This window comes from Leucoraja erinacea, chromosome 4 (genome assembly GCF_028641065.1).
Source record: "Leucoraja erinacea ecotype New England chromosome 4, Leri_hhj_1, whole genome shotgun sequence".
Taxonomy (NCBI): Eukaryota; Metazoa; Chordata; class Chondrichthyes; order Rajiformes; family Rajidae; genus Leucoraja; species Leucoraja erinaceus.
In genome coordinates, this window is record NC_073380.1 from 20,499,730 (window position 1) to 20,522,498 (window position 22,769).

General features: G+C 44.3%; 1 pseudogene; it reads left to right on the forward strand.

Moving 5' to 3' along the window:
• Nucleotides 1–18,258: 18,258 nt before the first annotated feature.
• Nucleotides 18,259–18,363, forward strand: LOC129696819 (U2 spliceosomal RNA; annotated as a pseudogene).
• Nucleotides 18,364–22,769: the final 4,406 nt, after the last annotated feature.

Genomic DNA, 22,769 nt, shown 5'->3' on the forward strand with positions numbered 1-22,769 from the left:
GTAGCGTTGTTCTGTGTCAGTCTTGGTGTGTGAAGCATAGGAGACAGGCTTGTTGCCACATTTTGAAGACATGCTGCGCCAAGTCCGTATTGTGAAGCGTCACAAGTCAATGCAACCATTCGTTTAGGATCAAAATAAGCAAGAGTAGGAGCACAAGACATCTGCGAGTGTCGAACGCCCTCTGCTGTTGCTCGTGCCAGGGCCAAACAATGTCTTTGTGGGTAAACTTGCCCAGTTGCGCTGACATTGCACTGAAGTTCGGAATACATTTACTCAGGTAGCTAACCATGCAAAGAAATCTCTTCAGACTGAGCACGTCTGTGGGTGCTGGGAGCTCGTTGATAGCACTGGCTTTTGCCGGATCAGTCTTTAGGCCGTCTTTAGTGAACATATGGCCTACATTGTTTACCTCATTTACCCTGAATTTGCATTTTTGAGAGTTTAATTTGAGGTCGATTGCATTGGTGCGGTCCAGGACGTGTGTCAGAGTGGCATTGTGTTCTTTGATAGTTCGGCCAGCTATGAGGATGTCATCTAATACAATAGAGCATGGGTAACCTGCAAATAATTGCTCCATAGCTCGTTGAAATACTTCACTAGCAGAACCTATGCCAAAAGGCATGCGAGAAAATCTTTAATGCCCGAATGGTGTGCTGAAGGCAGTTAATAGACAATAGACAATAGATAATAGGTGCAGTAGGCCATTCAGCACTTTGAGCCAGCAGCTGGGCACCGCCATTCAATGTGATACTGGCTGAACATCCCCAATCAGTACCCCGCTCCTGCCTTCTCCCCATATCCCCGGACTCCGCTATTCTTAAGAGCCCTATCTAGCTCGCTCTTGAAAGCATCCAGAGACCCCGCCTCCACCATCCTCTGAGGCAGAGAATTCCACGGACTCACCACTCTCTGTGAGAAAAAGTGTTTCCTCATCTCAGTTCCAAATGGCTTACTCCTTATTCTTAAACTGTGGCTCCTGGTTCTGGACTCCACCAACATCGGGAACATGTTTCCTGCCTCAAGCGTGTCCAAACCCTTAACAATCTTATATGTTTCAATGAGTTTCCCTCTCATCCTCCTAAACTCCAGAGTGTACAAACCCATTCTCTCAGCATATGACAGTCCCGCCATACCGGAAATTAACCTTGTAAACCTATGCTGCACTCCCTCAATATCAACAATGTCCTTCCTCAAATTAGGGTTCCAAAACTGCACACAATACTCCAGGTGTGGTCTCACTAGGGCTCTGTACAATTGCAGAAGGACGTCTTAGCTCCTATATTCGATTCCTCTTGCTATAAAGGCTACCATGCCATTCGCTTTCTTCACTGCCTGCTATACCTGCATGCTTACTTTCATAGCCTGATGTACAAGGATGCCCAGATCCCGTTGTACTTCCCCTTTTCCCAACTTGACGCCATTTAGATAGTAATCTGCCTTCCTGTTTTTGATACCAAAGTGGATAACCTCACATTTATCCGCATTAAACTTCATCTGCCATGCATCTGCCCACTCCCCCAACCTATCCAAGTCACCCTGCATTCTCATAGGATCTTCCTCACAGTTCACACTGCCACCCAGCTTTGTGTCATCTGCAAATTTGCTAAAGTTACTTTGAATCTCTTCATCCAAATCATTGATGTATATTGTAAATAACTGCGGTCCCAGCACCGAGCCTTGCGGTGCCCCACTGGTCACTGCCTGCCATTCTGAAAGGGACCCATTAATCCCTACTCTTTGTTTCCTGTCTGCCAACCACTTCTCAATCCATGTCAGCACTCTACCCCCAATACCATGTGCCCTAATTTTGCCCACTAATCTCCTATGTTGGACCTTATCAAATGCTTTCTGAAAGTCCAGGTACACTACATCCACTGGCTCTCCCTTGTCCATTTTCCTAGTTACATCTTCAAAAAATTCCAGAAGATTAGTCAAGCATGATTTCCCCTTCGTAAATCCATGCTGACTCGGACCGATCCTGTTACTGCTATCCAAATGTTCGACTATCTCATCTTTTATAATTGACTCCAGCATCTTCCCCACCACCAATGTCAGGCTAACTGGTCTATAATTCCCTGTAGCCGACCCTATGGAGTGGGGAGGACAGTCATACTTGTTGTGAGTGTTGTGAGTGTGTGGAATTCTCTGCCTCAGAGGGCTGTGGAAGCTGGTTCTCTGGATGTTTTCAAGAGAGAGTTAGATAGAGCTCTTATGGATGGCGGAGTTAAGGGATATGGAGAGAAGACATGAACGGGGTACTGATTGTGAATAAAGTGTTAAAGAAGGAACTGTAGATGCTGGAAAATCGAAGGTACACTAAAATGCTGGCGAAACTCAGTGGGTGCAGCAGTATTTATGGAGTGATGGGAATGCTGCTGCACCTGCTGAGTTTCTCCAGCATTTTTGTGTACCTACTGATTGTGAATGATCAGCCATGATCACATTGAATGGCCTACTCCTGCACACACTGTTTATTTTAAATTTTCATATCTACTAATTTTTTATTTAAATTGTCCACTAGACATGGAGCTTGATGTGATTTGAGCTCACATCTCTACATTATTCATCCAGAATACCAGCAGCTTAATTGCCGACCTAACATCTACAATACTATGGCTAGGCTAATATATAACTTAGAGGCTAGAAATAGAAACCCAACCCTTCCAACTATGTGCAGGAAGGAACTGTAGATGATAGATTAAACCGAAGATAGATTCAAAAAGCTGGAGTATCTCAGCGGGACATTCAGCATCCCTAGAGATAAGGAACATTTTGGGTCAAGACCCTTCTTCCAACTATTATCTTTGAAGCCTCAATTAATAAAGTGAAAAATGGAAAACTGCAACCATCTGAGGAACTGCCAACAATATTCCATATTTACAGGTGCCTTTACTTTCAAAGTTGTGATTGTTCTTATCTTTTGTAGATCCCGAAGAATCTGGTGACAATAAAAATATAATCGATACAGCAATGGTAAGAACTTAAATTTGGAAACAAGTTAAACTTAGTATATGTCAAGTATAGCACTTATCTGTTTTTAATGACAAATATGGGTCTGGTTCTGGTTCTGTAGTACATATCTTCTTGGTGCACACAATGTTGGTGTTAGCTTGTTTGTCAATAAGGTTGGCCTAGAAAGTAGTGGCAGTGGCAAATGATTTAGATCGATTAAATCTCTACACCAGTTTAGGTGAAACAAAATGCACCATAACAATCTACTGGTTACCTCAATCTGCAGACAGGATTACGTCCATACTTTGGATTTTAAAATGAGATGTCAGACAGTGTCCTTTATTTTAAAAGGTATAAATTAATGGATGCAGTTAAAGCTGTTCATAGTCAGTCATTTGTGAGCATGAGTGATTTCAGGCTGTCTCTTGAACATGTCAAAATGTAAATTATTAGGTCTCTTAATAATGTGCATGCTTTATGGGAAGTGTCCATTAATGTAAGTGTCACGGAATTCCTTTGTTCCAACATGTTCCCATTCTACAGCAGTGGCTGCACTTCATATGCACTGCATTGGCTGTAAACTGCTGGAGACACCATGAAAGTACCTACTGTAAATGACGCTATATAAATGCAAGATTTTCTTTTCCTTTATTCATATCAAGTTGCCCTTCATGATGTGGGTGGTGGGTGGTTGGAATTTGAGAGCAGATATTTGAGTTGCAGATATTTAAGCATTCTAAACATCTTTCTGAAATGAATCAGAATGAAGTAATTCATTGACTTATGAGTTTGACCATGTAGCTTTAGGCTAGATGTGCCACAAACAGAATTGACAATATGTAGTATATAGGAAGGTCTGTTCTGTCCCAGGGTTCTCCCTGCAGTGAATCGTAATAATTGGTAGGGGGAGATCAATTCATGTGTAAATACAGCCTTGGTACTCCCAAAATTTAGAGAGAAAAAAAAGACAGATGTAAGACATCTAAAAAATATGATGAGCAAAAAGGACTTATCCTGAGTAACGGATATGCATGGCAGCGAATGGTCCATTCAGAATGACACACTTGTACTATTTAACTATGTTAAGCATCCAGGATACAAAACATTGATGTATCCCTTTCTACAAATGTTGCCTAAGCTGCAATGTATCCCTTTCTACAAATGTTTCCGAGTTTTTCGGCATTTTCAGTTTTTGTGTCAAATTTCTGGCATCTATAGTTTAATTTGTTAATGTTCAGATACATTATCAGCTATTTGTTGCCCATTACTACACAAAAAGACTCTCTTTGAAGATGCAGCTAATCCCCCTTGCTGTTGTCATAATTATTTCTTAAAACATCTTTGATCAAGTGCTTTTGCTCTCTAGAGCTTATGATAAATGTTAATCATCATACAGATACGGAGGCACACAATTCAATTCAATATGACACTTTTGTGTCACACTGTTTAACTCACAACTGCAGCATCTCAGCATCATTTTGTTATTTGCAAGATCAGTTTTCTCACAGGTCTAGTGGGTGCTTTATGGCCAGCATGATGCAATGGGGCAACATGCCTGTCTCCATGCTGTGCGACTGATAAAAAACAAAGGCAACACACTGGTGCAGTGAGTAGAGCTACTGCCTCACATTGCCAGAAACTTGGCTTTGATCCTGACTTTGGCTGCTGCCTGCGTGGAGGTTCCACATTCTCCCTGTGACTACATGAGTTTCCTCTGGGTGCTCCGGTTTCCTCCCACATCCCAAAGGAAGTGCAGGTTTGTAAGCTAATTGGCTGCTATAATTTGCCCCTAGTCTGCAGGGAGTGGACGAGAAAACAGAATGTCAGAATTGGTGTGAATCGATGATCGATGGTCGGCATAGACTTGGTGGGCTGAAAGGCCTGTTTCCATACTGTATCTCTAAAACTAAATAAGGAAACACACACTGATGGATCTATTGGTCCTTTGTGATTGATATCAATGGATACCAGGCTGGATGTCCTTGAGCACAAACCATATAAAGTGGGAGAAAATGAACCTGAAGGCATTCACCCAACAAGGAGCAACAATGTACTACTTACTTGAAAACAATTCAGTGGTTTTGCTTGTCCTATTCACCGAGCTGAAGAAATTGATTAACATTTTAGCAACAATTATTACTTCCATTGCAGGTAAAATATTGTAAACCCAAATTACCCACAGTGAGTTTAATGGGCAATCAATCAACCAATCCATCAAGGAACTTAGAACAGTACAGCACAAGAACAGGCCCTTTGGTCTACAGTGTTTGTGCCAAACCTGATGCCAAGACCATCTCTTATCTGTCTTGATTCATAATCCTTTATTACATAATCCCATTCCTTGCATATCCATATGCCAATACAAAAGTCCTTTAAATGCCACTTTCATATCTGCCTCAATCACCAACTCCCGCAGTATGCTCAAGGCACTCACCACCCTCTGTGTAAAAAGCTTGCCACGCATATCTGCTTTAATGTTTGCCCCTCTCACCTTAAAGCTATGCCCTCCAGTATTTGTTTTTTTTTCCATTTAGGAAAAAGGTTTGAACTATCCATGCCTTTTATAATTTTTAATTGGTATACTTCTATATGTTATCCCTGCAACCTCCGGCGTTCCTGAGAAAACCATCCAAGTTTGTCCAATCTCTCTTCTTGTAGCTAATACCCTCTAATCCAGTCATCATTCTGGTAAACCTCCTCCGTACACTTTCCAAAGCCTCCACATCCTACCTGTAATGGGGCAACCAGAAATACTGCAATACTGTGTGCAATACTCCAAATGCTACCTAATCAGAGTTCTATAAAGACCGCTGCCTCATTCAAAACAGGATGATAAGAAAGGATGGTACACAAAAGGTACACAAATGTCTCAAGCACCATCATGAGCAGCACAGGGGCTCCACAAGGAACTGTGCTGGCTCCATTCCTGTTTACCATCTACACAGCGGATTGTCAATATAACACCAACAGCTGCTTTTTGCAGAAATTTTCAGATGACACAGCTGTTGTCGGCCTCATCAAAGGGGGCAATGAGGAGGAGTATAGAGACACAATTAACAACTTTGTGGAGTGGAGTGCACACAATAATCTCCATCTCAACACCAAAAAAACGAAGGAGATAGTTGTGGATTTCAGGAGGGGGAGGAGGAGGATTCAACCAACACCAATCACCATCAGGGGCACTGAGGTGGAGGTGGTCGCCAACCACAGGTACCTTGGTGTGCAGCTTGACAGTGAGCTGGACTGGAAGAGTCATATGGAGGCGGTGTACAGGAAGGGACAAAGTAGACTGTATTTTTTAAGGAGGCTAAAGTCATTTAATATCTGTCAACCCCTATTGTGCAGTGTCTACCATTCAGTGGTGGCCAGTGCTCTGTTTTTTGCTGTGGCCTGTTGGGGAGAAGGCGCCCGAATAGCGGACAAAAACAGACTGGATAAGCTGATCAGGAAGGCCGGCTCAGTGGTTGGGGCAGAGCAACTAACGGTCAAGCAGGTGGCAGAGGCCAGAACTCTGAAAAAACTAGGCTCAATAATGACCAACCCCACTCACCCACTCCACGCCCTGAAGGTGATCAAGTGCAGCATCTTCAGTCAGAGACTGATTGCACCAATGTGCAAAACGGAGAGACATAGGAAGTCTTGTATACCAGCTGCTATAAGGTTTTATAATGCACAAAAATTTTAACTTATTATGTATTGAAGATATCTGTTGAAATGTGTGGTGTTATGTCTGTCTTGAAGCTGTTGTGGCACTGTAATTTCCTGTAAAGGATTATTAAAGGTTATTAAAAAAAAAAAAAAAAAAAAATGCTGGAGAAACTCAGCCGGTGCAGCAGCGGGTGCAGCAGCATCTATGGAGTGAAGGAAATAGGTAACGTTTCGGGCCGAAACCCTTTTTCAGACTGATAGTAGGCATACCTTGTAGGCATACCTTGAGGAGATATCGCAGTGGAGTAGACAAAGTGTTCATGAAGGAACTGCAGATGCTGGAAGGTACACAAAATGCTGGAGAAACTCAATGGGTGCAGCAGCATCTATGGAGCGAAGGAAATTGGTAACGTTTCGGGCCGAAACCCTTCTTCAGACTGAAGAAAGGATTACTGAATTGAATAAAGCATTCAGCTAAGTGTTCAGACAGCCATTTTAATTGTCAGACTCTAATTCTGGTGGAATTCCAAGATTTAGTAATTATGTATTTCAAATCAATAGTACAGCAAAGCTTCATTTGGACACCTGTATAGAAAGTCTCATCTTACATCGCTTTCATGATTCTGATGCATCTTGCTCAGTTGGCTGAGCAGTCTCAATGGCTGCAGCAGGAAAATCTATGTCTGCAAGTCACACACTTTAATACTGTTTGTCAATTTATAAAGTGAACTGGATCGAGTATCAACCATTAGATTTGGTCGTCGTGAATGATATTCAATTGTATAATTATATTGTGGCAGCAAAACTGTACACCTTTGCATCCTGGAAGCTGCCATTGTTAAATTGATGTTTTGTGATCCAGGGTAGACAAAAATGATGGAGAAGCTCAGCAAGTGAGGCAGCATCTATGGAGCGAAGGAATGGGTTATGCTTTGGGTCGGAACCCTTCTTCAAACTGATGTGGGAGTGGGGGGGCGGAAAGAAGAAATGAAGAGGTGGAGACTGGGCTGCGGGAGAGCTGGGAATGGGAGAGGAAGGAGGGAGAAAGCAAGGACTATCTGAAATTGGAGAAGTCAATGTTCATACCGCTGGGGTGTAAACTATCCAAGCAAAATGTGAGGTGCTGCTACCTCCAATTTGTGGTGGGACGCACTCTGGCCATGGAGTAGGCCCAGGAAGGAAAGTTCAGATACGTAATGGGAGGGGGAGTTGAAGTGCTGGGCCACCGGGTGATCGGGTACGTTAATGCGAACTGTGTAGTGGTGTTGGGCGAAGCGATTGCCAAACCTGTGCTTGGTCTCACCGATGTAGAGAAGTTGACACCTAGAGCAGCGGATGCAATAGATGAGGTTGGCGGAGGTGCAGGTGAACCTCTGCCTCACCTGGAAAGACTGCTTGGGTCCTTGGATGGAGTCGAGGGGGGAGGTAAAGTGACAAGTGTAGCATTGCCTGTGGTTGCAAGGGAATGTAGCAGGGGAGGGGGTGGTTTGGGTGGGAAAGGACTAACTGACCAGGGAGTTGCGGAGGGAGCGGTCTCTGTGGAAAACTGAAAGGGGAGGAGATGGGAAGATGTGGCCTGTGGTGGGATCCTGTTGGAGGTGGCGATAATGTCGGAGGATTATCTGTTTTATGTAACAGCTGGTAGGGTGGAAAGTGAGGACAAGGGGGACTCTGACCTTGTTACGAGTGAGGAAATGGGGAGTGAGAGCAGAGCTATGGGATGTAGAAGAGACCCTGGCACGAGCCTCATCTATAGTAGAAGAGGGGAAGCCCCGTTCCCTAAAGAATCTCCGATGCTCTGGTTTGGAACACCTCATCTTGTGTGCAGATGCGGCGCAGACGGAGGAATTGGGAGTAGGGGATAGAGTCCATACAGGAAGCATCGTGGGGAGAAGTGTAGTCCAGATAGCCATGGGAGTCAGTGGGTTTGTAGTAGATATTGGTCACTAGTCGGTTACCTGCAATGGAGATAGTGAGGTCAAGTAACGGTAGGGAGATATCGGAAATGGTTCAGATGAATTAGAGTGCCGGATGGAAGTTAGTGGTGAAATGGATGAAGTCAGTGAGTTCTGCATGGGTGCGGGAGGTAGAACTAATGCAGTCGTCAATGTAGCGGAGGTAGAGTTTGGGGATAGGGCCACGGTACGCCACAAACAAGGATTGTTCAACATACCCTGCAAAGAGACAGGCATAGCTGGGGCCCATGCGCGTGCCTTGGGTTTGAAGGAATTGGGAGGAATTAAAGGAACATTTGTTGAGGGTAAGGACCTGCTCCACTAGGCCGAGGAGTGTATTAGTAGACTGGGATTGGTTGGTTCTGTGGTCGAGGAAGAAACGGAGGGCTTTGGAGGTGTAGAGTGATTAGGCATCCATGGTGAAGAAGAGGGAATGGGGGCCTGAAAAACAGAAGCCATGGAGGAGACGAAGAGCGTGTGATCCAGTATTGCTAATAGAATTTGATGATCCAGTATTGCTAATAGAATCCTAGAGTTGTACAGCACGGAAACAAGCTCTTTTACCCCACTCGTCCATGCTGACTAGATTGCCTAACCAAACTAGTCCCACCTGGTGCATCTGGTTCTTATTCCTCTCCAATCCATATACCTGTCCAAATGGATTTTAAAGGGTGTAACTGTACCAGCCCCTACTACTTCCTCTGGCGGCTCATTTCATGTATGCTCCGCCATCCTCCTTGTGAAAAGGTTGCCCCACAAGGTCACCTTTAAATATTTCCTCTCTCAACTTAAATCAATGCCATCTAGTTTCTGATTCCCATACCATGGGGTAAAGATTGTGGCTATTGAACTTTCTATGCCCCATGACAATTTATGCACCTCTCAGACTCTTACATTCCAGGGAAAAATGACCTTAACCCTAAACCTAACCAGGCCTAGTAAGTCTTTTTTGAACCCTTTCCACTTTAATGCCATTCTTTCTGTAGTAGGATGACCACAAATGTAACACTGTATACCAATATCTTGTACAGTTGTGGTATGTTGTCCCAACTCCCATACTCAAGAGCATGACCAATGAAAGTAAGCATGTGATGCAGTTTTCAGCATGTGTCACTGCTTGCTTGCTCTCTCTCCCTCTCTCCTCTCTCCTGCTCTCTTCCTCTTTCTGTCTCTCTCTCCCTCTCTCCTCTCCCACCCCCATTCGCTCCCCAGAGCCCTACCATTTACTATGTAAGTCTTATCCTTGTTTGTTCCAGCAAAATGTAGCACCTCATATTTATTTGAAGTAAAGCCCATCTGCCATTGCGTAATTCTTTGCCTGATTTTGGCCATTTTTCTACCTGCCTATTATCCATAATTGCTGATGTCAGCTCACTGAGCTCAGCAGGTTTAGATTCCACATTATTTTAAATTCTAATAGTATTGTGGTGAGCAGGTAGAGATATAATTCTCAACTGAACCTACATTCATACACTGCTTTATGTTGTGTGCTAGTCCCATCTCATTTTACAATTTTCTTAGGAAGTTGGTGCAATGGCATTAACACCATAGTTAGATCAAGCAAGGATCTGGAACAACGTTGAATCTTTTCTCGAAAATAAAAAAAAGTGCTGCAAACTTCTCTGGATGCATGGCTTTCTATGTTAACAGGTACACTCCATCACTCCGTTAGCATTCAGGCTGAAGACCACCTTTGGCCAGATGATATTTCACTTGGACTATCTCAATGGTATCTAAAGGGGAAATCAGTGTAAGGAACCAAACGACTTACGTTAGATTTTGAATTAACATTTCTCATGTGCATTCACTCCAACAAGATTGTAGACACCAGAAACTCCTGATGCTGGAATCTTAAGGAAAAAAATCAAAAGGCTGGAGGAACATTATGGGCTACACACCATTTGTGGAAGGGATAGACAGACAATGTTTCAGGTTGGGACCCTTCTTCACTGTAGAATTCCATTGTAATTGGATAATTCATGGTGGTGAAGAGAGAAATTCATGTTGGTGAAGAGAGCACATTATCTTAAAAAAGAATATATATTGGAAGCCTTAGTGGGCCTGTAGTTGGATAACTTCTCAGGGCCTGATGAGTTGTGTCTAATGTTGCTCTGGGAGGCAATGGAAGAGATTGATGGGGCACTGACAGATTTTTAAACATTAACTACCCACAGGTGAGATACTATTTGACTGGAGGACAGCAGGGATAAACCAAATAATTACAAGCCAGTGAGTCTAATGGGAGAAATAGAGAATATATTAGAAAAAATTCAGAGCAACAAGATTAATTGACACTTGGAAAGGCAGGAATTAATTAAATTTTGACTACATTTTGTTGTGTGGGGAATTTCTGTCTTGGCAATTTGATTGAATTTTTCAAAGGGCTGACAAAATGTATTGATGATAGTAAGGTGGAGGGTGTAGCTTACATAGACTTCAGTAAAGCCTTTATAAAGGTCCAACATGGGAGACTGGGAAAAAGTCTGCATCCTTTTGGATGCAGGGCAAATTGGATCCAAAATTGGCCGGTAAATAGAAGATACAAAATGACGGAAAAGGGTTGTTTTTATGATTGGAAATCTGTGACCAGTCGTGCAGCAGAAGGATTGGTGCTAAGACTCTTGCTGTAGGATGTGCGATAGGTAATTTTGTAGAGATATGAAAATTGGTAGTGTTAGCAAAAAGGGTAGTCTTTGTGATGTATGTGAGTGATGCATTTTGTGGGGACTAAGAAGTAAGATACACACAATAAATGGTGGGGCCCGAGAGAACATGGAGGAACTGAGGGACTTTGATGCTCACATCCATAAATCCCTGAAGGTGGCAGCACAGGTAGATATGATGCTAAGGTTACTACTGCGTGTCTTCCAAAAACAATTAAATGATTGTCTGCACTAACTCAGGGATAAGTAAAAAATCTTACTTGCATAAAACATTTTCAATACCCTGCAAAATCTTATCCATTGTGAACTGGAAAATCTTTGAGGATTTGATTCTGCACAACTCCTGCTATGGATTTGTGTGACATATTCCTGACTGCGCTCACCTGCATTCATCTATGCATAACAATGCAACAATTCAAGCTTTGTAAAAATAAACTGGATCTCACCAATTGTCCATATATCACAGAATCATTGGTGATGGATTTTATTCATTGTCAATAGTCTGACTGCTATTTATTGTTGCCCCTGTACAATGTAATTATTTTAGCATCCTTTTGTATAGCCGTTAAAGAAACTGTGCAGTCGGTGCTCATTTTGTTCACCAATACGGTATTTTTATTTCAATCTGTCATGCTCTTTTTCCAATTGGTTCTTCAAAGAATAAGGAACTGGCCTTGATTTACAATAGAATGGTTTGACAGTAGATATTATTGTATACATTCCTTATATATATTGATTCATATGTTGGCATCTTTGAAGACATTATTACATGTGAAGAGCAGTGTCACTAATTATGACTTTGGGGAAGCTGTTGAAACACAAAATATATCCCTCCAACTGTTTCAATTTAGGAATCTTACCCATATCCAACAAAGTCAGCCATTCTGTATAGATTGGCATAATTATGGCTAAACCAAGACTCTGACCATTATCATACATCACACATTTAAATATGATCCCAATACATTACAGGGATGCTTGAGACTGTCATGAAAACCATTCATAGAATGTTATTGAATGCACTTCAACAGCATATTAAGAAGGACAGGAAACAAAACAGGAGTAATCCAAAGTGATTTCTGTTACAAAAAGTGCTTGATCAAAGTAAGGCTTTAATCAGTGTGGCAGCTTATACCAAACATAAGGCAAGGATAGGCTTGGACAATTTAGACTCAGTTGGAAATAATGTATTCAGCAATCACATAGGTATATCAAAGACACCATCGAAGATATTGCCCTGGATACATCCTAAGAATGACCTTGTTCCTTCCTCAGGGTAGACAACTTTACTGCTTGTCACAGATATTCTCCCATACTAATGAAACCGTCTGCCACTTTGTTGGTGTGCATCTATATTGACTTTCTGTCCATCAGAACTGTGATCTTAAAGTCCTGTTGTCTCACCTGACAATTGCTTGGAGCTTAGATGCTTTACAGAGTAAAATCTATGTCACCTGCAGCAGTTGCAACATTATGCTTTTTTGTGCCTTCCTATCGGAAAATCTTGCTCTCTGTGCTGATGCTGAATGCGAGACTGCACTACTGTCTGGCATTGTGTCTTTCATTTAAAAAGCTGCTGCCAAGAGTTTATTTTCCTGAAGAGAATAACACCGACTCTGTAAAGGGGCTATGAAAGGGATTTAGGAAAATAAGGTCTGCGGTGACATGTACATTCTTTGTACAAAAGTGGAAGGATACATGACGAATGTGATTATTAGAAAACTAGATATTGGGCTTAATAAGGAGAGATATAGAACACAAAAAGAAGTAACGTGATGAACATATAAAATATTGTTTTCTCACAACCAGAATATTGTATGCAGTTCTAGGTACTGCACGTTTGGGAAAGTGTAAAGGATTTAAATAGAGTTGAAGAGATGTACTAAGGCAATGCCAGAGATGAGGAACCCAACTTGTATGGATAGAATGGAAAAATGTGTTTGCTTTCAGAACCGCAGCAAAGAGGGCTTGATTAATCTTACATGGGGCCGGTATAGACTTGATGTGCTGACTGGTCTCTTTCCGTGCTATAGCCATTCCGTGCTCCTGAAATCTTGTGAAAAATACCTAATCGGCAGGACATCTTTAAAAGTTACTAGACCAAGTGCAGACCCGTTGGGTCTGTTTCCCCAATGCAATATTCCAGCACTCACCTGTTCCCCCAACGCATTGCGGGGGGTGGGGGGGAGGGAGGGGAGGGGGTCTTTGGGCAGGAGGGAAGGGGCGGTGTGTAGGGTGGAAGGAATAACTTTATTGCTTTGCGATTTTGGTCCTTACCTTGCTCGGAGCAAATTTAAGAACTATGTACATTGAAGTCTCTATGGTTTGTGAGCTGTTGTCAGGAATGTAAAGTTGGAGAATGACCTAGAATAACTTTAGAAGCTGGTCTGTAATTATTTTACCACAGTGTTGAGAGTTGGCCGTGTTACTTTCAAATCATATTTGGTCTGCGATGGGAAGTATGTGAGAGGGAGGGAGGGACAATCAATGAACAGGAACTCAAATGGTGACTTAAATGCAAGCAGGCTGCATACTGGAGCTATACAACAAGGGGTGTGAATTGTTCACATCCTATATGGATGATGAGGAGGGAACCGCTCCGTGAGAGGGAGGGAGGGAGGGAGGGAGGGAGGGGTGGTGAGGAGAGGGCACCGTGCTGTGGGAGGAAGGGATGGGTGATGAGCAGGGATTGCCGCTCTGTCGGAGGGAGGGAGGGATGGGCGGTGAGGTAAACCTTGAAGTAATAATTAAAATGCAACTCGTTTAAAATAAAATGGCATTGAAAAAAATGCAATTTGTTTAAAATAAAGGTCAATCAATGCAATAGTGATTTTAAAAAGTATTAGTGAAGGAATCATGCAATGTTACAAATGCAAGTATCATTCAAGTATCATTCAAAGAATCACGCAATGTTAAAAATATTAAGCCAAAATAATCAAAATATTGCCACTAAGTTCTTCCAGCACTTTGTACTTTGCGCAAGATTCCAGCATTTGCAGTTCCTTGAATCTACATGAGATAGTTTTCTACATATCTACTTTGGAGATGAGATATGCTGAGTGTATATTTCCACAAGTAATGACCACCTGGCTATTTCTAGCCTTTTGTGTCGATTTCCACAAATAATGTTGCTTTATTTTGAACCTTCACTATGGCATTCAATGCTTATGAATTTTCAGCACAGGTTTCAATCCTTGATATAAAATACATCATCATCCATATAGGATGTGAACAATTCACACACCTTGTTATATAGCTCCAATTTGTCTATGCAGCCTGCTTGCATTTAAGTCACCATTTGAGTTCCTGTTCATTGATTGTCTCAATGTGTTAAATCTGCAGTTAACTTGATCTCTGAATGTCTGTGACTCACAAGTTCCTGCTTGTAATCAATATGGAGCCCACTAGCAACTGTAGAATTTTCCACTTGCATAACTAAATAGAGATTCGTTGTCTGTGATCGATCAACAAAATACCATGACTTCTTTTTACTCCTTGCTAGCTGCATAGTTAGTTGTCACCACTTGAAATCAATAGGGCACAACCGTGGGGAATTTTTATTTTAAACTCCTTATTAGTCTGGTTTGTGTTTCCTGTGCACTAAGTAGCAGCTTTGTAAATAATCAGGGCCTTTAAAAGGTCCCAGATGATTTTCTTCATTCAAGGCAGTCTAGTGAGTGCTTTGTGACTGTCTACGATCTTAATGTATTTCATTATTAGCATATTTTTGCTCATTGGAAAGATAATTGGATTCTCTCAAAAGCTTGCATTGCAAAGACAATGGGAGGATTTTGATAATGAAATATTAAACAGCTCAAGAATGATAAACTCAAAATATTATTCAGATAAGCTTAGTGTCAATTGCAGTTTTTTCCCAAAAATAAATAGATCATTTTCACATGTGAGTCCATTATAATGCAGCTTTATTGCCAAGGATTGTTCTGAATTCTTCTCTCAGTAGAAATGAAATGTAAATAAAGTGCTGGAAATACTCAACAGATTAGCCAACAATGGCGAAGAGAGAAACAGTTCACATTTCAAATTCAGTTACACTTTGTAAAAAAAGGTAGGTGTAAAATATATTGTTGATTCATTATTGGCCGTTTTGTGGAATGGCTCTTCTCATGAAAGGTCATTGACTGCTTCTTTTTCTACAGGTACTGCCTGACTTGCTGGGTGGTGCCAGCATTTTCTGTTTTTAGTTCAGATAGACTAAGTGGGACCCGTTGGGTCCCAGCTTCACACAGGAGGGCTGGTCCCCTAACGCAATATTCCACCTCTTCATCAATTCCAATATACACACACAAACTTACACACACTCACACACACTCACTCACACACACACACCCTCCTTATTACACACACAACATACTCTCACACACACACACACACACACTCACTCACATACACACACACACCCACTCACTCACACACTCACTCACACAGAATCAAACTCACACACACTCACACATACACTCACACTCACACACACACCCACACATCATATATATGACAGTAAACTTTCTTGAATCTACTCACACGGCTGAGCGCGGCCTCTCCACTGTGGGGCTTCCGCAGTCAGCGGCACTTCCGCAATCAGCGTGACCTCTGCACTTACCCGAAATTACGCAATCAGTGCGACCTCTGCACTCACCGGAAATTACGCAATCAGTTGTGGGCAGCAGGCCAAACAACTCATGGCATTCTCATTATGGGCTAACAAATCATTTATTGCAAGTACATTGCAGACTCGCAGTTCAGTTGATTCACAGCTTGTAATGACAGCCGTGGCCTCTCCCTCGCAAGCTTGCAAAGTGACTGACTCATGTCCAGGCATCCTGGGTTTTATAGTCCTGCCCCCCCCCCCCCCCCCCCCCCCCCCCCCCCCCCCCGCCGCGGAAGTGGTGTTACCTTCATCGCAGTTATTGACAGGCGAGAGGACCAATCAGCTGATCTCAAGGTTTTTGAAACACTCATAACTTTTTTATTTTTCATCGATGGGAAAAATCCTCGGGGCTGGTTCAGCGGAGGAGGACTGTGAGTAATATGGCCAAACATCACAGTGATACAGGGTAGCGTTCTTTCTAATATCAATATAGAATGCAAACAGGAAGTGGTCAAGATGACACTTTTAATTATGTAGATTTCCAGCAAGTAATAACATAACATATAACATATAACAATTACAGCACGGAAACAGGTCATCTCGGCCCTACAAGTCCGTGCCGAACAACTTTTTTCCCTTAGTCCCACCTGCCTGCACTCATACCATAACCCTCCATTCCCTTCTCATCCATATACCTATCCAATTGATTTTTAAATCTTTTTTAAATTTTCATTGAAAATCATATCAATCATTTTTGTTTTCTCCTGGTTCAATTAGATGTTGTATTTGCCACCTAAAGACTAAGGCCCTAACATTGTGCTGTGGGGTATTAATTCATAAATATTATTTGGGTTTTGCTTCCTTTCATCTCAATGAAAATAAAGAATTAGATGAGGGTAAAATAAGCTGCAACTTTTGTATCACAGAATATTGTGGTATAACTGATCATAATTTTTAGTATTAGAGTATTTTTATATCTTGCTGTTTGCCAGAGGCCCAAATACAAAGGAACCAAAGCATCCAGATAAATATTTCTGAATTAATATCCCATAGCTAGGGCTGCCAACATTGGGTGAGAGTTGGGAGTGAGAAATTGCAAAAGACCAAGCCTGAGAGAGTTTTTGAAAGGGGGGAGGTTATGCGATCACTGATCACTGGCCTTGGGGGTACCCGGTGAGGGAGTGGTGCAACCGAGTGGGGAGAGGGGGCGGAAGAACAGTGTCTCCCCATCCCAGGGTAGGAACCTTTTGAAATTTGATGTATTAAAATCATGTTTTACTTCGGAGTCACGTGAGTGACTTCGTGAAGAACCCGCTTCCAACGCATGCGTGTCATATCGCTACACGCATTGCAACGAGTCACACAGGGGGGAACGACGTTCCCCAAGTGGGAGAATTTGAAAGTCGGGAACAGCAGGTAAGAGACTCTGCGTTCCTTTTTTCTACTTACCTTTTAGGTGGATACATGGACCTGATCCATGAAGGCTGCGGAAAGCTGGCGGGGAGACCCGTGGAGTGCGAGCAGCCGGCAGGAGCAGCAACGGCACGAGTTCCCTGCAGGGGAAAAACCTGTGCCCGACTTCGCTCCCGCACCGGCAAAATTCACTTCTCGGCCGGGCGGGAAACAAAGCAAAGAGGTCGCGTATGCCAGTCTCAAGCGAGACTGGCTTGGAGCAGTCGCTAGCGGCCAGCGGCGAGGCTGCAGGACAGAGAGCAGGGACCAGCGCTGTAAGTACCGGGGGTACACAGGAGGGCTGGAAACGCTCAGCGAGTGCAGCGGCACTAATGGAGCAAAGGAACTGGGGACTTTCGGGCCGAAAACCTTCTTCAAATGGTAAGCACCGGGGTTGGTCCAAGGGGTCCCTAGGAACAGCCGGGTTTTACCGACTGCGGAACTGCCGCGAAGGACCAGCCCCGTGAACACCGGGGTCGGTCCGAGCGGCTCGAACCCGACACGCAGGGAACGACGTTCACCAGCGGGAGAATTAAAAGTCGGGAACAGCAGGTAAGAGACTCTGCGTTCCTTCCACTTACCCTTTAGGTGCAGACATGGACCTTGTCCATGTAAGCTGCAGAAAGCCGGCGGGAGAACCGTGGAGTGCAGGCAGCCGGCAGGAGAGCAGCAACGGCAGCCGGCAGCGGCAGGAGCAGCGGCAGCGGCAGCGGCAGGAGCAGCAGCGGCAGCCGGCAGCGGCACATCGATTCCCGGAGAGGGAAAACACCTGTGCCCGACTTCGCTCCCGCACCAGGGGGGAAAATTCATTTCTCGGCCAGTATGCCAGTCTCGCTTTGGAAGCGAGTCTGGCTTGAAGCAGCGCTAACGGCCAGCGCCGAGGCCAAGGACATTGCAGTGGAGTTGACTGGCTGCAATCGACCGCGAGGGACCAATACTGTGAGTACCGGGGTCGGTCCCAGCTGGTTTTTTAGTTACAGAGATCGCTTCTTGGCCTTTTGGCTAAGATCAACTATAGTATCTGTTTATTATCAGTTTTAATATCTGATAGGTCCCTTATCTAAGGACCATATAAGCAGGAGTGCTCAGAACTGAGGGCATTGGAGTGGGGTTGACCGGCTGCAACGACCGCGAGGGACCAGTACCGTGAGTACCAGGGTCGGTCCCAGCGGTCTGAGATAAGCGAGCAGCCAGGAGCGCTGAGAGCATTGGAGCCGGGTTAAAGAAATGGGCTAGATGTCAGCTGTGCCAGATGTCCTCCACACCGGCCATATCCACTCCATGGAAGGAAGGACAAAGCTGGAGAAGGAGGACCGTGGAGCAGCGGGCAGCCAGCAGCAGCCAGCGACACTTGGATCACCCGTAGTGGAATCAGCTGTGCCCGATGTCGGCCCCGCACCGGCCAGATCCATGCGGCCGAGCGGTAAGGCTAGACACAAAACAAACAAGGTCATGGACTGAGAAGAGTCCGACTTTGCATAACCACCGGCGACCAGCGCCCGAGAGCGCTGGAGCGGGAAGAAGCGGTGTATGGAGCCTTGCTCCAACGTGATAAACCCACAGCAGTACCTCTTTGAGGGCTGCACAGTGCTTCTACCCCATCAGAGGGGAGCACTGCGGGTCAGTTCTGGGCTGACCTGCAAGAGGGGTCCGCAGAACAAAAGACAAGTGGGCAGGAGGTAAGCCCCACATGGGTACCCCGTGCGGGACCCTAGAGATCTCTAACTCTATAAAAAAGAATAGGCAGGACCCTGATGGGCCAGAGCCTGCTAATACAGCGTCCCATACAAGATACAAGATACAAGATACAAGATAAATTTAATTGTCACGTGTGCCAGATGGCACAGTGAAATGAATTCCCATACAGCCATACAATAAAAATAAACAGGACTCCACACACTATAGAATTCAACACAAAACATCCCCACACAGCAGAATCAAAGTTTCCCACTGTGTGAGAAGGCACCAAAGTCAGTCTCTTCCTCCACTGTTCCCCGTGGTCAGGGTCTCCCCAAGCCCTCCGCAGTTGCAGCTACGGGCGGCCCGATGTCCAGGACCACTCGCCGGGATGATACCAGTCCAACGTCGGGGCTGCGGGACGTCCTCAGCGGCGTGGACACCAGAGTCGGCCCCCTCCTACCAGAGTCGGCGGCTTCCAAAGTCCGCAGGCCGCGCCGGGTGGAAACTGCTGCTGTAGGCCCTCTACAAGGCGCCCCAGGACTCCTCTGTGTTGTTCAGCGCCACCCGCGTTGGAAGCTCTCCGCACCAGAGCTCCACGATGTTGGAGCAACGGCCCAACGCTCCGGAGGTCCAAACGGTGACCCAGGTAGGCATCGCCCGCTCCCCGTTGACTCCAGCGCTACGCCGCCGTTGTAGCAGCCCTGGTCCGGATCCCGGTCCCTGGCAGGAAAGGCCGCTCCGATCCAGCTGGTAGGCCGCGAGGTGGGGAGCGAGGACGCGACTCGGAGTAATAGTCGCGTCCCCGCCAGGAAGAGGCTGGGAAACGGTTTCCCCCTTACCCTGCCCCCCTCCCCCACATAGAAAAGCAAAGGTTTCCCCCCTAAACTGACCCAAGACTAACTAAAAATAATAAAAAAAATAGAAATGACATACAGGCTGCAGGTAGAGGCTGCTGCCAGGGCAGCGCCCCTAGTGGACATGGTGGCTGATTACTTTAACCAAGTCAAACATGGGTAGACTTGGATCCAGGATGGCAATAGTATTACTATATGTCTGGCCACAAACGCCAACAAGAAACATTTACAGAGACTGGCCAGACATCTGCCACCTGGCAACGATGAGGCATTACAGGTGCCCAGTGAAAACTAAAGCATTTGGCAGCAGATGGGGACGAACATCAGGAACCAGGACCTCAAGATCCAGAAAACCTTAAAGGGATTGACGGAAGGGATCACAGCATACACCCGCACCCTGGACTAAACGGAGGTAACCAAAGACCATCAAGACGCACTAGCTCTGTTTTAGTAATATGCAATATGAGCTGAACTAGAATGTGGAAGGCTGCCATTCAGCCAGCACTGGGACCCTAAAATGCTACCATTTGCAAACAAAGAACCGTGGGTGGACGAAGCAAGACACTGGGGCTCATCAAGGCCAGCGCAAGGGCCTATTTTGGAGCACGATACCAGCCACATGCAAGGCCATAAAAAATGTGGCTCATACCAGTGGCAGTGCCAGAAATCAATATAACCCGCAGTAGCCTTTTTAGGGTATGGCCAGGGCGGCCACCCTGGAAGATGCGGAAGCCTCAAACCTCCCACACAACCCCGAACTAGAGATATCAAACCAGAACCCCCTTTTCAAAAAACCAAGGAAATAACACAACCACCGGTAACCATGGAGGTAGGTGGGTGTGGTTTCTTCTGCTAAAAAGGGACCCACGATGGTGGGGGAGGGGAGGTTGCAACACTAGTTATGTATGGTATAAAATCACTACAGATTCATATAATCTCAGCAGTATTCAGGGTTATCTGATAGAATTTACTCATCCCAATAACCCCAGTACAACATACACCAGAATGGCATTTTGTCCTTACATAAACCAAACAATCTAAAGCCCACATGGTGCTACAAAAAATATACACAAAAGGTGATTGAGCATACTTTTCATGGAACATTAGAATTCGTATCAAACATATTTATTAAAAATAATATAGATGGGGGTTGCAGGATTATCATTGAACTTTTCAACCCTAAACACATTCGTTTAAGATGTTCATTTTAAGATGGATACTCTTATTACTGATAAAGACTTGGTGTCAGCTGGGTTTTTCTATATGGCAGGCATTGACTTAAAAGAAGGGGAACTTTGGCAATATAGAGCTTACCAAAGGGGCAAACATCAGCCCCAATATTATTTACTAAAATTCTAAAACCAGCTTGGCATTGTTATGTAAACAAAGCCATAGGGTGATGTATTTTCCCCCGTTCTGCCCCATCAATGGGGTACTAGGGAAATTCAACTAGACTCGGCATCTGGGATTCTCATAGTACCCGACTGGCCTACTCAATCATGGTATTCGGTCATACAGGGGATGGTGTTAGAACCATGTTCCCTCATGAACATAGCCAAATTTATTAATTCATCCAGTGACTGGGGGCAGTCATCCATGCCATAAGACTATGGATTTGTTGATTTGTAGAGTCTGAAAGACCCACTACACGGCATGGGGCTGTCAGACAGGACGATGAATCTCATCTCATCTGCACTAAGACTGTCAACACGGAAGCAGTACCTTGGACTCATCAAGAAATGGGGCATATACTGCTTGGACAACAACCTCGACCAAAAGGCCAAGAACATTCTGGCCGTATTGGAATTTTAACAAGCCTCCATTATGATAATCGATGGAGCTACTGTGCCATCAATAGTGCCAGAAGTGCACTCTCCAATTACCTATCACAAGAAACGGAGCGGCACACGGTGGGAACGCACCCCCTGGTAACAAAACTCATGAGGTGCATATTCAATGGTAATTCCCCTAAAACCAGGTACTCCAAAATCTGGGACGTGGGTGTCGTTCTAAACATGCTGAGGAGCTGGTAGCCCATAACAGCATTGTCACTTCAGTAACGGACCATGAAGATGGGTATGCTCATGGCGGTAGTTATCGCACAACGAGTCCAGCCATTAAGCAAACAGAGCCTGGACTCCCTGATCATCTCACCCAAGAAACTGGTGTTTGTCATACAGGATTTAATAAAAGAAAACAGACCAGGTTCATCGGGTCAAGTGTTTGAATTTATGGTATACCCATATGACGAACGACTGTGTATAGCAAGACACATCCAACTATACATAGAATATACTAAGAGCATTCGAGGTCAGAGAATGGCGTTGTTTATCTCTTACAAGAAACCGCATGAAAGGGTCACGACCCAAACTATATCAAGGTGGCTCAAATATGTCCTAAAGATGGCAGGAATAGACACTAATGTTTTTTAACTCTCATTCCACCAGGGCTGCAGCAACATCCGCAGCAAAAATTCTAGAGGTACCCACAGACCAAATCCTCAGAATGACAGGATGGTCATCCGAAAGGGTTTTTCCAAAGGTTTTATAATAAACCAGTTATATTTTGGAGCCATCATCGTGTTCGGAAACCATTTTACGTTCAACAATATAATTTGCCCGAAAGGTTACAGGGCTATGATTGTCAATTTAAAAAATGTATATATTTTTTCGTTATACCAAACAACTCTTTGTACAAGTGTGTTTTAAAATTACTAATGATGCTCTCTCCCAATACCCAAGGCAGTTGTGAAGCATGGACTCGTTCCACGGCATGAGGTCACAGAGCTTTGAAATCTTCACGAAGTCACTCACGTGACTCCGAAGTAAAATAGTTAGATTAAACGAGAACTTACCAGTTTGAAGTTTGATCTGTATTTTATGAGGAGGAACGTTGAGGGAATACGTGCCCTCCGCTCCCACCCTCTTATGATCATATCAAAAACTGGTATCTCTTTGAT